Below are 12,154 nucleotides of genomic sequence, written 5' to 3'. Positions count from 1 at the left end.
TATAATGGTGACAAGAAGAGACTTTTTAAAAAGGAAGGTCTAATCACCTGCTGCTAGCTGACTTTGTTTTGAGAATGGCTGATGGCATCCTAAGCCTGACACAGCTCAGAAAACTCAAGTTCTTTACAATACAAGGACTTGTCTGCAATCACACAATATCGTCTCCTAGACACCATGTCCTTGGGTGTCAGAGCCACAGCTATTCTATTTTGACTTCAGTTGAAATTTTTCCTTAATAGCCAAAGCATCTGTCAGCATCAGGCATGTTAGTGTTTCTCTAGGTATGAGAAGATACAAGACTCAGGGCTCATAAAAATCTCCTCCCCAAAGTGTCTAACTATCTAAAGGCCTGTTTTGCCAGTTTTTTTCAGCGCAGAGAGTGCCTCATTCCTGACCCTGAACTCTTTTCAGGGGGTGTTGAAGGTCAGCGGCTGCAGTGGCCATGATTTCACCTTTGGAGAGGTAGATGGCGAGTGCCAGTTTCCAGTTGGCAGAGCCCCTTCGGGCCATGAAGCTGACCGTGGTTTGGGAGCAGTACATGACCATTTTGTCCCACGGTCCTAGGAATGCTCATTCCCAGGTCTTGTGAAGATTTCTTTAACAGGCCATTCAATGTGCTGTTACTGGACTGGATCATAAAACAGTACTCAGAATTCTCTGGATTACTTGTACTGACTTGTCTCTTGTGGTCCAGGAAAATATTCCCTTTTGTTGCTTCTTCCCATATCCGGAGTTACACCGTTACAATCAAAGATCTTATACAGAAGTACATATCTGATCAACTGCTTCAAGTCACCTAGTCATCATCATTTTTGTTGGAGGCCTGTTTACACACTTGGAATGATAAGAGACAACAGTCTTATAAAATAGGATATAAGTAATACAGCTAGTCACATTGACAAAGTCATAGTGTAGTGGGGAAACAAAAGCACAAACGATTTGGAAACAGAACAAATTAAAACACTGATTAGTGTGATTAGTGTCACTCGTTGTAATCGGTAGTAAACCATCAAATCCAAAGGAGAGCCATCTGGAGAAGCTAAATTCTGGCAGGGTCAGATAGAAAAAGATAAATGTTTCATCTTTGTTTACAGAGGCATACTTTATTAACTTGTCGTAGGTCATAGCATAAGAGAAAAAGTTTTTTTGAAAAACAAAGATTTAAGTTAGGGTATTTTCCAAAGTCATAAAGTTATAAAATGTATTCATCATATTCATATAAATCACATTCATTCTGTCCCATGTAACTGATTCCTATTAATCTGCATGCAGTAATCAGGTTTTCCATCAGAGTGCTGTCATTTGTTACCCAGTTCAGTGGCATTGTCTAAAGGCCGTCGGAAACTTATATTTGTTTCAAAGATTCTTTTTATGAGTCTTCTTGAAAATCTTCATTTTGTAAAAACTATAAAATCATGACTGTCTATAAAGGACAAAACTTGAAATAGCATGATTAAAGATTTGAGTACAGTACAATTAGCAGAAAACTTGGATGTTTTTGCAACATAAAATATTTTAGGGTAATCACTAGGATTACGACTGATAACATTTTATCAGGACATATCAGATGTTAGAGACTACTTAGAAATTCTCAAATACCTATATTAATGACATTTATCCTACACTATAGTTTATAGTTTACCTTAAGTTGTCTGATAGTTTCTGAATTAAAAATACCGAATGTACAGTTGGACATCTCAGAGAGGTTTTCTTTGATGCATCCATCCCAGAGTCGGGGGAGGCTAGAAGAGCTTTAGTTAGATTTTGGTATTTGGGAAGTTTGTTAGAAACATCAAAAAGGTTTTAGAACACAACAGGATCATAGGTCATTGAAACAACACTTATTTAACCAAAGTCACAAGACAAAGAAAACAAACACGGATCACTTAAGGGCACAGGAACTCACATGATGTGTTATCAAAAAGGAGCACTTCTAACACAGAAAGAAACTAATTCTAGTCTTGCAGAAGCTTACTGAACAAAATCTAAATTTAGTAAATCCTGATTATACACAAAGCTTTTCCCGCAGTCTCTCATCAGTTTCTGTATCCAGATCAGCCTCTCATTTCCCATCTAAATAAAACCAAGCAGCTCACAGTCTTGTCTCCTCAATAAAATGCAATTCCATTCCTCATGTCGTTTTTACTAAAATCATATATTTTACTTTCTTACTGTATACTGAAATGTTTGTTATTTCGTTTCTTTAATTGCATGTTTAAATTAGGATCCCTAATTATTGAACACCTTAATCTTTAGTAAAAACTAAGAAATAAGCAATTATGAACTGTCTTTTATATTGTCATTTTATGGGCAGATGAGCATGAACACCAGTGATAATTTCCAAAAATATTTAGTTCTTTATAGAGAACATCTCGGTGACAGCAAACACTTTTGTTGGTATTTTGAAATATGTTCATAGTTTTTATATTACCTTTACTATTTCTAAATACATTTTTGTTATATTTTAAAATACCTTTATAAAGCTATGACAAACCTAGTAGTAGTAGTTAAGTTGCTAAGTCGTGTCCGACTCTTGCGACCCCATGGACTGTAGCCCGCCAGGCTCCTCTGTCCATGGAATTCTCCAGGCAAGAATACTGGAGTGGGTTGCCATTTCCTTCTCCAGGGGATCTTCCCGACCCAGGAATCGAACCCAGGTCTCCCGCACTGCAGGCAGATTCTTTACCAACTGAGCTATGAGGGAAGCCCTGTGACAAACCTAAATAGCGTATGAAAAAGCAGAGCCATCACTTTGCTGAGAAAGGTCTGTCTAGTCAAATCTATGGTTTTTCCAGTGGTCATGTGTGGATGCGAGAGTTGAACCATAAAGAACGCTGAGTGCTGAAGAACTGATGCTTTTGAACTGTGGTGCTGGAGAAGACTCTTCAGAGTCCCTTGGACTGCAAGGAGATGAAACCAGGAAGGAAAGGAAATCAGGCCTGAATATTCATTGGAAGGACTGATGCTGAAGCTGAAGCTCCAATACTCTGGCCCCCTGATGGGAAGAGCCAACTCATTAGAAAAGGTGCTGAGAAAGACTGAAGGCAGAAGGGGCCGACAGAGGAAGAGACGGTTGGATGGCATCACCGACTCGACGGGCATGAGTTTGAGCAGGCTCCGGGAGCTGTTGCTGGGTGCTGCAGTCCACTGGGTCGGAAAGAGTTAGACACGACTGAACAGCAATAACAAATACCTTTAGTTTTTTTATTTAGTAATTGATGTCTCAGTGCTTTTTAGCTATTTAATAAACTTCTCTCATTTAATTTAACTTAATACAACTTTATAACTAAGTTGCCAAGTACCTGGAAAGATTGTTACCGAGTCCAAGCTCATTCTGCTTGCTGCAGGTCAGGTCAATGAATCGAGAGATGAGGTGTTGAGGCTAGGAAGAGGCTTTAATTGGGGAGCTGGCCGACTGAGAAGATGGCAGGCTGGTGCCTCATCTTATTGGAGTCTGGATGCCAAGTTCTTTTACAGACCAGAGAGAAAGGAGCAATAAGGAACTAAAGTCAAAGGGCAGAATAGAGAGGGGAAAGTGAAAGGGTCTTCAGTCTTGTGAAACATCCCCAAGGGAATGGCCAGCCTTCAGAAGGGGGGTGTTAATCTCTTCTGTTCACAAGCGGGTAGGGACAAACTCTCCGAGAGCTGAACAAAGGCGCTTTAGTTTACAGTCAAGCAGAGAGGCAGGGTCCTCTGGGTAAGCCATTGAGTATATGATTATAGTAATAAAAGCAACAAAAAAGCAAGTCAAGGAAACAGTTTCCAACATGGAGTCAGAATTGGCTTTCTCCCTGCAACCAGATCATTTTAAGTAGACATTTAAAAAATATTATTTTAAAGAGTTTATTCCAAAGCTCTTATCTCATTTACATTTAAAGTTTTATTATATGAAGTTATTTTCCATGTAACAAATAAACTCTTTATTAAACCTAGGTTCAGTAAAATATTATACTTGATTTTGTGACTCTTAACCACATGTCAATTAGATCAGCGAACTTTAATACCAGATATCAACTTTATACGAAATATTTTCCAGTTCCTGTGAATCTGAAATCAGTCATTTACGCCACTTTCTTTATATTTAATTTGTAAGCGATCACTTCTAAATTTAATAGAGTTTTTTATACATTTAATTTTGATACTCCTTTCCAAAGGTAGAGATACCTCATATGTATAATGTGTACAGAAGCAGGCAAAACTAGAGATCTCAGGGCTTTACTTTAAAAACAAGGACTTAGTTATGAACCAGATGTTACATTATAAGTTTACTATTTTACAAAGAACGGTTGAAATACATTAAAATTGCTTGTTCAGATGACTGAGGCTTATTATTTTTTTAAAGGTTTTGTAGTGACCCAAGGAGGAAAGAGCAGATGAAACCAAGGAGGGTCTTGGAAGCAGGAGCGGAAAGACCAGACCTGTGGTGTCCCTCCCGCCCCCATGCTGTAACTGTTAACGGATATCAGGTCCTCCTGACCAGTGTAACCTGTCTCCCCTCCTACCCCACAGGGAGAAGGCATTTGCCTTACTCTTCCCCACCCGGTATACTTGCCTCATCGGAAATTCTTTTCCAACCCGCACCCGGACCACGACAGGTTTGGCTGGGGGAGCAGTTCCAGCGGTTTGAACTTTATACTTGCCACTTTTCCCCCCTTGGTTTTAGGTCTTGTCTGATTGAGTTAATCAGGCTCAGTCTCAGGTTCTTGTGGCCTGTATTTATATTTTCGACCAAAATATCAAAATACCAAAAATCTTCTCTTCAAGATTTCTAAGAGAAAGTTGTTTGTAGTTCCCCAAAGAACTGGTCTGTCACCTGAAAGATTTTATCAGCGACAAGATTTCTAATTTGATTGAAATTTATTTTATGAGTTTTATGTGTTATGATTTTAGAGTTTATCATATCTTCCAAGGTTTGTATGAGGCATTTAGCAAAGACCTTTTCTCTGAGTTACAAATTAAGCGCAAAGCAATGTCATTATTTTTATTTTTATGAGCCCTTGAATGCTAGTTTCCACTTGCTTCCAGAGTTCTCAGTATGGTGGAGACTTGCCCAAACATGACTTCCAAGTCCCACTCAGCCTGGACCATTGCCCCAAAGCAGTACTTCCCGTCAGGATCTCCTTTTTCAAGAAGACCTCTAAACTGAACCGTAGTCCCCTCAGCCGGTGGTCAGAGGTCAAGGTGCAGCCCCGGGAGACTCACCGCAGGGGCTGGGGGTGTCTTGACTTCCTTAGCCCGGTAACTGGCTCCACGGCCTTTTGTGTTCTTGTCCTGAGGCCTGCTTTCTGAAATGCGAAAAGGACAAACTAGAAGGGGTGGTCTGTGCAGAGAGTGCGGAAAGGTGAGCGCCAGATACGGGATGTCACAGCACAGAGGCAAGGCGAGCGCCAGATACGGGATGTCACAGCACAGAGGCAAGGCGAGCGCCAGATACGGGATGTCACAGCACAGAGGCAAGGCGAGCGCCAGATACGGGATGTCACAGCACAGAGGCAAAGCCTCACAGGTGCGCATGCAGAGTTAGGGGGCAAAAAAGCAAAGTTAGTTACAGCCTACAGGTTAGGAACAAGTGAAAGCCGGGAGCCGTCAGGCCTGCTCTCTTCTCTCCACCCGCTTTGTTCTCAAGAAAGAAAAGCAAAGCCCGTTCCTCTTTGCCTTTTCTCTGTGACAGGTGAGTGGAACGAGGCCTTGAGAGAGGAGACCTGGATGAGGTGGGATGCATGTGTTTCAGAGAAGGGTCCCATTTCAGGTTGGATTGCCCCCTCCCCAAATAGACATGGTGGGTCTAACCCCAGCCCCTCAGAATGTAACCTTATTTCAAAATAGGGTCTTTATAGTAGTCATCAGGTTAAAATGAAGTCTGGGGGGGGGTCCTAATGGGCTATGACAGGTGCCCTTATGGAAAGGGGGGTCTGGGAACAGTGCAGGGGAAGGGAGACGCGGGGACATGCTGGTGGGGACCAGGGGGCCGCTGCCACCCCCAGAGGGAAGCCGGGAGCAGACCTGCCCGAGCCTTCCCAGGGGGCTTAGTCTTAGATCTGTGAGAAAACAAGCTCCTGTTGCTCTAGGCCACCCGACATGTGGTGCTTGGTTACAGAGGTCCCAGGACGCGGACACGACCCCAAAGCGAGAGGGACCAAGTCGTGAGTCAGGCAGGCGAGCGCGTGCTGGTTTCCCAGTGGGCACCTGTCAGGGGGGTGGACACAGTCTCTCTGTGCTGCTTCCACATCACATACAACTAAATGTACACATTCTGAGTAGACTCACAGCTGCAGACAGAGGTAACTCACGGGCACACAGTGGCTGCACCCTTGCCCCAGTTCCAACGGTTGCAGCAGACTTCCAGGGGCTGGGGGCTTAATCCCCCGATGTTTATTTCTCACACTCTGCAGACTGGACATCCAGCTCCCATGTCTGCTGAGGACAGGCGGTTCCTCCCCAGCTCCATCGGTGGCATCTTTTCCCCGTGTCCTCACCTGGCATCAGAGCCCAGATGCCATCCAGAGGTTCCACCCAAGGCCCTCCCAGTACCTGCCCTCACCCAGGGTTAGGGTCCGCGTGTGCGCTGGGCACGCGCCCGCCCTCTGGAGCAGGCTGTTTACAGGACGAACTGGCTGAGTTGTGTCGTCTTCTCTGTTGAGACAGCCAGAGTGTGGGTTGGAAAGGAATTTCTAGACAGAGCATTTCAGAAGGGAGTGAGTTTATTAAGAGCAAAGGGCAGATGAAGTGGACTCTGCAAGTGCAGTGGGCCGACCTCCCGACAGACCAGGTGGAGCTGACAGTTTTCTTAGCTTAGTAACTGGTTTTATAGCCTTAAGACAAAATAAGGCTGGAAGGCTGGCCTTAGATGATTGGCTGGGGCACTGTAGGATGTTTTCTAGAGTGGGCGTCTTTGCGTAATTGGGAGTCAGGAAGTTTGTTAGCAATGATTAGTGGGCTTTTGACAACAGTCACAAAGGGGCTCTGTCAGCTTGGGAGGTGACCTTGGCTCTGGGTTCTGTTTCTGTGGCTGGTGCCAGGCGCACCTGTGACCTTGGGGCAGGACTCCACATCCTCCTGGACCAGGAGCTCCTGGGGCAGAGCAGAGATGCCGCATCGTCACTGCCTGTCCCACCCCAGAGATGGCCTTGCTGCACACAGAGGACAGCGAGTGAGGCTCTGCGACGTGGGTTCCAGGGCTGCTGGGCTCACACGGAAACCCCCACAACGCGCCCCTGTGCCCGGGGCCGGCCCGGAGCCTGCCCGCACATTCCGCACGGGCCCGAGATGCTTCAGCCTCATTTTTGACAAAATAACAGACAAGACTGTGCAAAATTCTGTACAAAGGTCACAGTTTAAGCCGTGCCTCCCACGGCTAAGCTCAGATTGGCCTAAACAGAAGTCTCTCTGGGGTTCATCCAGGCAGCCCCTGCCCTCCCTGACCCCTCTCCGAGTCCTCACATCGCCCCACTTTCCCAGCTGCACCCCAATTCCAGCCCAGCCTCGGGTCCGCCCGAGTCCGCCCCTGCTTCCTGCTCTCTGCCCTTGGTAAGTCAGCATCTGTTGCCACACTGGTCGTCTGGAAGCTAAGCGGAAGCCTGTGTCTGAGATGGTGGTGTCGGTGTCTGAGCAGCACCCGCCCAGGGATGACCCCTTGTCTCAGCGGCTCATGGGCTCTAATTCCCAGCAAATCGTCGAGGTGGCTTGACTTGAATTTACAAGTCGTGTTTCAGCAGAAGACACGAGGGCAGCAGCTCTTCAGATCTTATTTGTTCTTCTTTTCAATTAATTTTTCATTATGCACTTCAGTTAGGAACTTAATCACTTCAACAGTAACCTTCAGCCTCGGCTCTTAACATAGTACAAACAAGACTGGGTACCCAAGCATCTGCGAAGGAGAATAAGAGCAAGAGTAGCCACACTTCCCAGCGCGGACTGGCCGCTGCTGGTCTGAGGGCCTCGGTCACCTAGGAGATGACCTTGACCATCCCACGGGGCCCTGTGAGGGAAGCAAACGTCACCCAGGTGTCCAGCGAGCAGGTCAGCGCTTCAGGCCCTGGACACAGGACCTCCGGGGGCAGCTCAGGAGCCAGCTCTTTGCTAACCAGCCGGGGAGGACTTAGACTCCGACCCAGGAGAGCCACCCTGGTGCAGCCCCCTGCAGGTCTGGGTGGCAGGGAAAATTACTAGCTGCGTTTTAAAGAAACAGAAGCAGATACTAAACCTCACCCCACGCCTTAAATTCAGCAGAAAGTTCAAAGTGTTCTTGCTCTCACTGGCTTTGTTTCACTCTTGGGTCTTTTTGTTGTTAGTTTTTCACAGGGTTGAAAGAACTGACTGTCCACCTGAAAATGTAGGTGTGAACTCTGGCAAACTGCCTCAGATGTGCCCTGGGTTTGTTCTGCTCAGGTCAGACAGGCAGCCTGGGAGGTGCTGTGGTGGCGGAGGACAGCTGTGTTTGCACAGCCCACGGACAGGAGGTTGGGCCCCCCGCGGGGTCATGCGGGGAGACAGAAGGAATGGGGACCTTTATGGTGGTCCTCCTGGGAAAGGCAAGGCGGGCAGGGGGTTGCTGAGTCTGAACCACTTCCCTGGATCTGGCTCCGGGCAGGGGCCCCCACCATCTGACACGTCTGTCCTGCTGATTAGGGCGCCTGTCTGGGAAGCTAGTGTCACGGGAGAGCCGGATGGAGCGGGTGGGGGAGCTGTGTAGTTTATACGTGGTCTCCTCAGTCAGGGAGGGGCGGTCCTTCCTGGTCAGACATGCCCCAAGGTTTCAAAGTGTTATAAATACAGAAAAAAGAAAACATCCTTAACACACAAACATAGCTTTAAACCAAGACTTACTTTCTCAACCTAGAATACATTCTGTTTTATCGCAATATCTCTTCTCCCTTCGGAATGGACCGCGGTTAACTGAAATGGCCGTGGTTACTTGTTCACTTGGAGCACATACTACAAAAAATGCTTGGACTTCCCTGGTGGTCCAGTGGCTCAGAATTCACCTGCTAATGCAGGGGACACGGCTTCGCTCCCTGGCCCAGGAAGACTTCACACGCCACAGAGCAGCTAAGCCCATGCACCGCAACTGCTGAAGCCTGAGCGGCCAGAGCCCGGAGCCCGCGCTCTGCAGGAGCAAAGCCACCGCAGTGAGCAGCCTGCATGCTGCAGCTGGAGCAAGCCCAAACGGCAGTGAGGACCCAGCACAGCCATAAAGAAATAAATACGTTTAAAAATGCTGATGAAACAAACTTGATGAAAAGCATCTCTGTATGGGTGTTCTTGCTTTCTGTGATACAGTGACTGCCCTAAGCTTAGGCCCTGTCTCTTCTCTTCATGCTTGTAAACACAAGTTCAGACCATCCTGTTATTTTCTTAAGTGAAAGTGAAAATCACTCAGTCGTGTCCGACTCTGCGATCCCATGAACTATTCCTTGGAATTCTCCAGGACAGAACACTGGAGTGAGTAGCCTTTCCCTTCTCCAGGGGATCTTCCCGACCCAGGAATCGAACTGGGGTCTCCTACATTGCAGGTGGATTCTTTACCAGCTGAGCTATCAGGAAAGCCCCTTTTTCTTAAGTGAATTGTAAACTAACAGGAAGGTTGCTCCCAGGTGCTTGGAGGTTGGGAGCTCGTTGATTTTCATGGTTAATATTTATTGGTAGAAAAGAACAGAAGACCAGTTGGCAGTGTCCAGACATAAAGCTGCCCTGTCTGCAGATTTTAGGGTTTTTTAGTTTATTAAAGTTTTATTCGTTATTTTGGCTGCCTCTGTGTCTCTGTGCGGGCTTTTCTCTGGTCGTGGGGAGCGGGGGCTGCTCTCCAGCAGCGCGGGACGGGCTTCTCATCGCCATGGCTTCTCTGGTTGCGGGGCACAGGCTCTGGGGCACGCGGGCCCAGGGCTTGGGGCGCGTGGGCTTTCTTGCTCCATGGCACGTGGGATCTTCCTGGATCAGGGATAGAACCCGTGTCCCCAGGTTGGCAGGTGGATTCTCATCCACTGAGCTGCGAGGGAAGCCCTGTCTGCAGTCTTGTTTGGGAAACATGACTCTGAGGTCAGTGGGTGTCATTTCACCCCAACCTGGTGAGTCCTCCCTGGTGAAGGCAGAAGCAGCCCCTCTCGGACCGTCTGGAGGCTTCGTCCTCTGTTCTGCTGCTTGTCTTTATCCTGGAACGACTCACACTAAACAGGATTGCTGGCTGGGCTCCAGTTTGGCCGTGGGGCCAGGCCACCTCGCCCCCGCTGGGCATGACCACGAGCCCGAGTGGCGCTTGGGCATCCCCTGGCCCTTGTGCTGGGTGACTTTCGTCCAGAGTGACTCAGACCTTGCCTGTGACACTCCCCCATGTCTACCAAGTAATTATGGAGACCAGAGTCACTCTGCCCTGGTCTCACTGAGCAGAGGACTTTGTCAGAGGATGGTGGTGGTCGGGTCATCCAGGGCCCTCAGGCCCTGGTGAGCGGGACAGCTCTGATGGCTCCTCTGGCTCAGTGACTGTAAAAAGAGAGAAAGGCCTGCGAGTAGGGAGTCTGTCTCCTAATTGTGGCTGTGGTTTCTGCTCAGCTGACCCCAGTCTCACATCCTTGTCTCTGCGTCCAACACTGCAGTTCCCAGGGGAAAAAACTGAAAACTCTCGGGTGGGTTTTTGCTGTTTGGCGATTTTGCACATCCTGTCTCAGTGGGTTACCTTTGGGATTTGCCTGCTTACAACATTCTGCCTGACACTGGGGACACTCAGTCCTGCTTTCTTTACGTGCCTGTGTGTTTGACCTGTGTATCACCTTGTGCTCTGTTTGGCGGGGGATGGAGGGCAAATTTTGAGTCTGTAAATTTGTCTGTAAGATAATAACTGAGGTGAGAGATCAAGGTCATTAATCTCTCTGTGGTATGAATCGAGCATTTCTCACAGTTGCGCTTGACCCTCCAGGTCACCTGATTTCCATCTGGTACCAACCTGAGAGGTGGAACTGGACCGACTGGTTGGGGGGCGTCTCTCGCAGGGTTTCTGTTTGTAACTAGGGCATCTCCACCCCCGGCCCCCGCAGGGCTGACGTTTCCTGTGCTTCATCTTCCTGCGAGTACAGCATCCAGGGCACGCTCCCCTACGCCGTGACAACCCAGACTGTTCAGACTTGGCCCTGAAGGGGGGTGTTCCAGCTGAGGGTGTACTTCAGTTGGCCCCGGAAGCAGCCTGACTCTGCAGCGCTACAACCAGCAGTTTTCTCGAGGTGGTTTTGTTGTTACAGTGGTGTGTTTGGCCAGGGGAGACTTAAGGATTGTTTGTAAGCCAAGATAATGACAGCCATTAGCTTCCAGCTTGTCATTTGCACCAGAGCAAACCGGCTTAGCTGGCACTCAAGGAGCAGAAGCCTGGATGCCCAAAGAAACTTTTTTTTAATGTTTATTTTTATTTTACTTATTTGGCTGTGTCAGGTTTTAGCTGCAGCACGCAAACGTAGTTGCAGCATGTGGGGTCTAGTTCCCGGACCAGGGATGGATGGAACCCTGGCCCCTGTATTGGGAGCACTGCGTCTTGGCTACGGGACCACCAGGGAAGTCCCTGGAAAAAGACTTTAGACCAGTCTCATCTTCTCCTGTCTGTGGCTCAGAGGTTAATCAAGCCTTCCGAGGTCCCGGAGCAGTAGGAGTAAAACTGGCGAGAAAGAGTTGAGACCCCAGCCTGAGCCTTTAGCATGTTTTCAGACTCTTGGATCCAAGCCATAGGCACCGTGATTGGTGGTTCAAAAATATGCTTTGCAGAGAAAGAAATGGACATAATGAATACTCAGGAGCAGGAATGACTCTGCTGCTGCTGCTGCTCAGTCACTTCAGTCGTGTCCAACTCTGTGCGACCCCAGAGATGGCAGCGCACCAGGCTCCCCCATCCCTGGGATTCTCTAGGCAAGAACACTGGAGTGGGTTGCCATTTCCTTCTCCAATGCATGAAAGTGAAAAGTCAAAGAGAAGTCGCTTAGTCGTGTCCGACTCTTAGCGACCCCATGGACTGCAGCCTACCAGGCTCCTCCGCCCATGGGATTTTCCAGGCAAGAGTCCTGGAGTGGGGTGCCATTGCCTTCTCCAAGGAATGACTCTAGGAAGGTACATTTTTCTGTGATAAATGTCTTTTGTTTCCAGGAAGTTTTTGTTTTGCCACAGTTGTTAAGGAGCTAGT

This window comes from Capra hircus, chromosome 27, assembly GCF_001704415.2.
Source record: "Capra hircus breed San Clemente chromosome 27, ASM170441v1, whole genome shotgun sequence".
NCBI lineage: Eukaryota > Metazoa > Chordata > Mammalia > Artiodactyla > Bovidae > Capra > Capra hircus.
Note: the sequence above shows the minus strand (reverse complement) of the source record.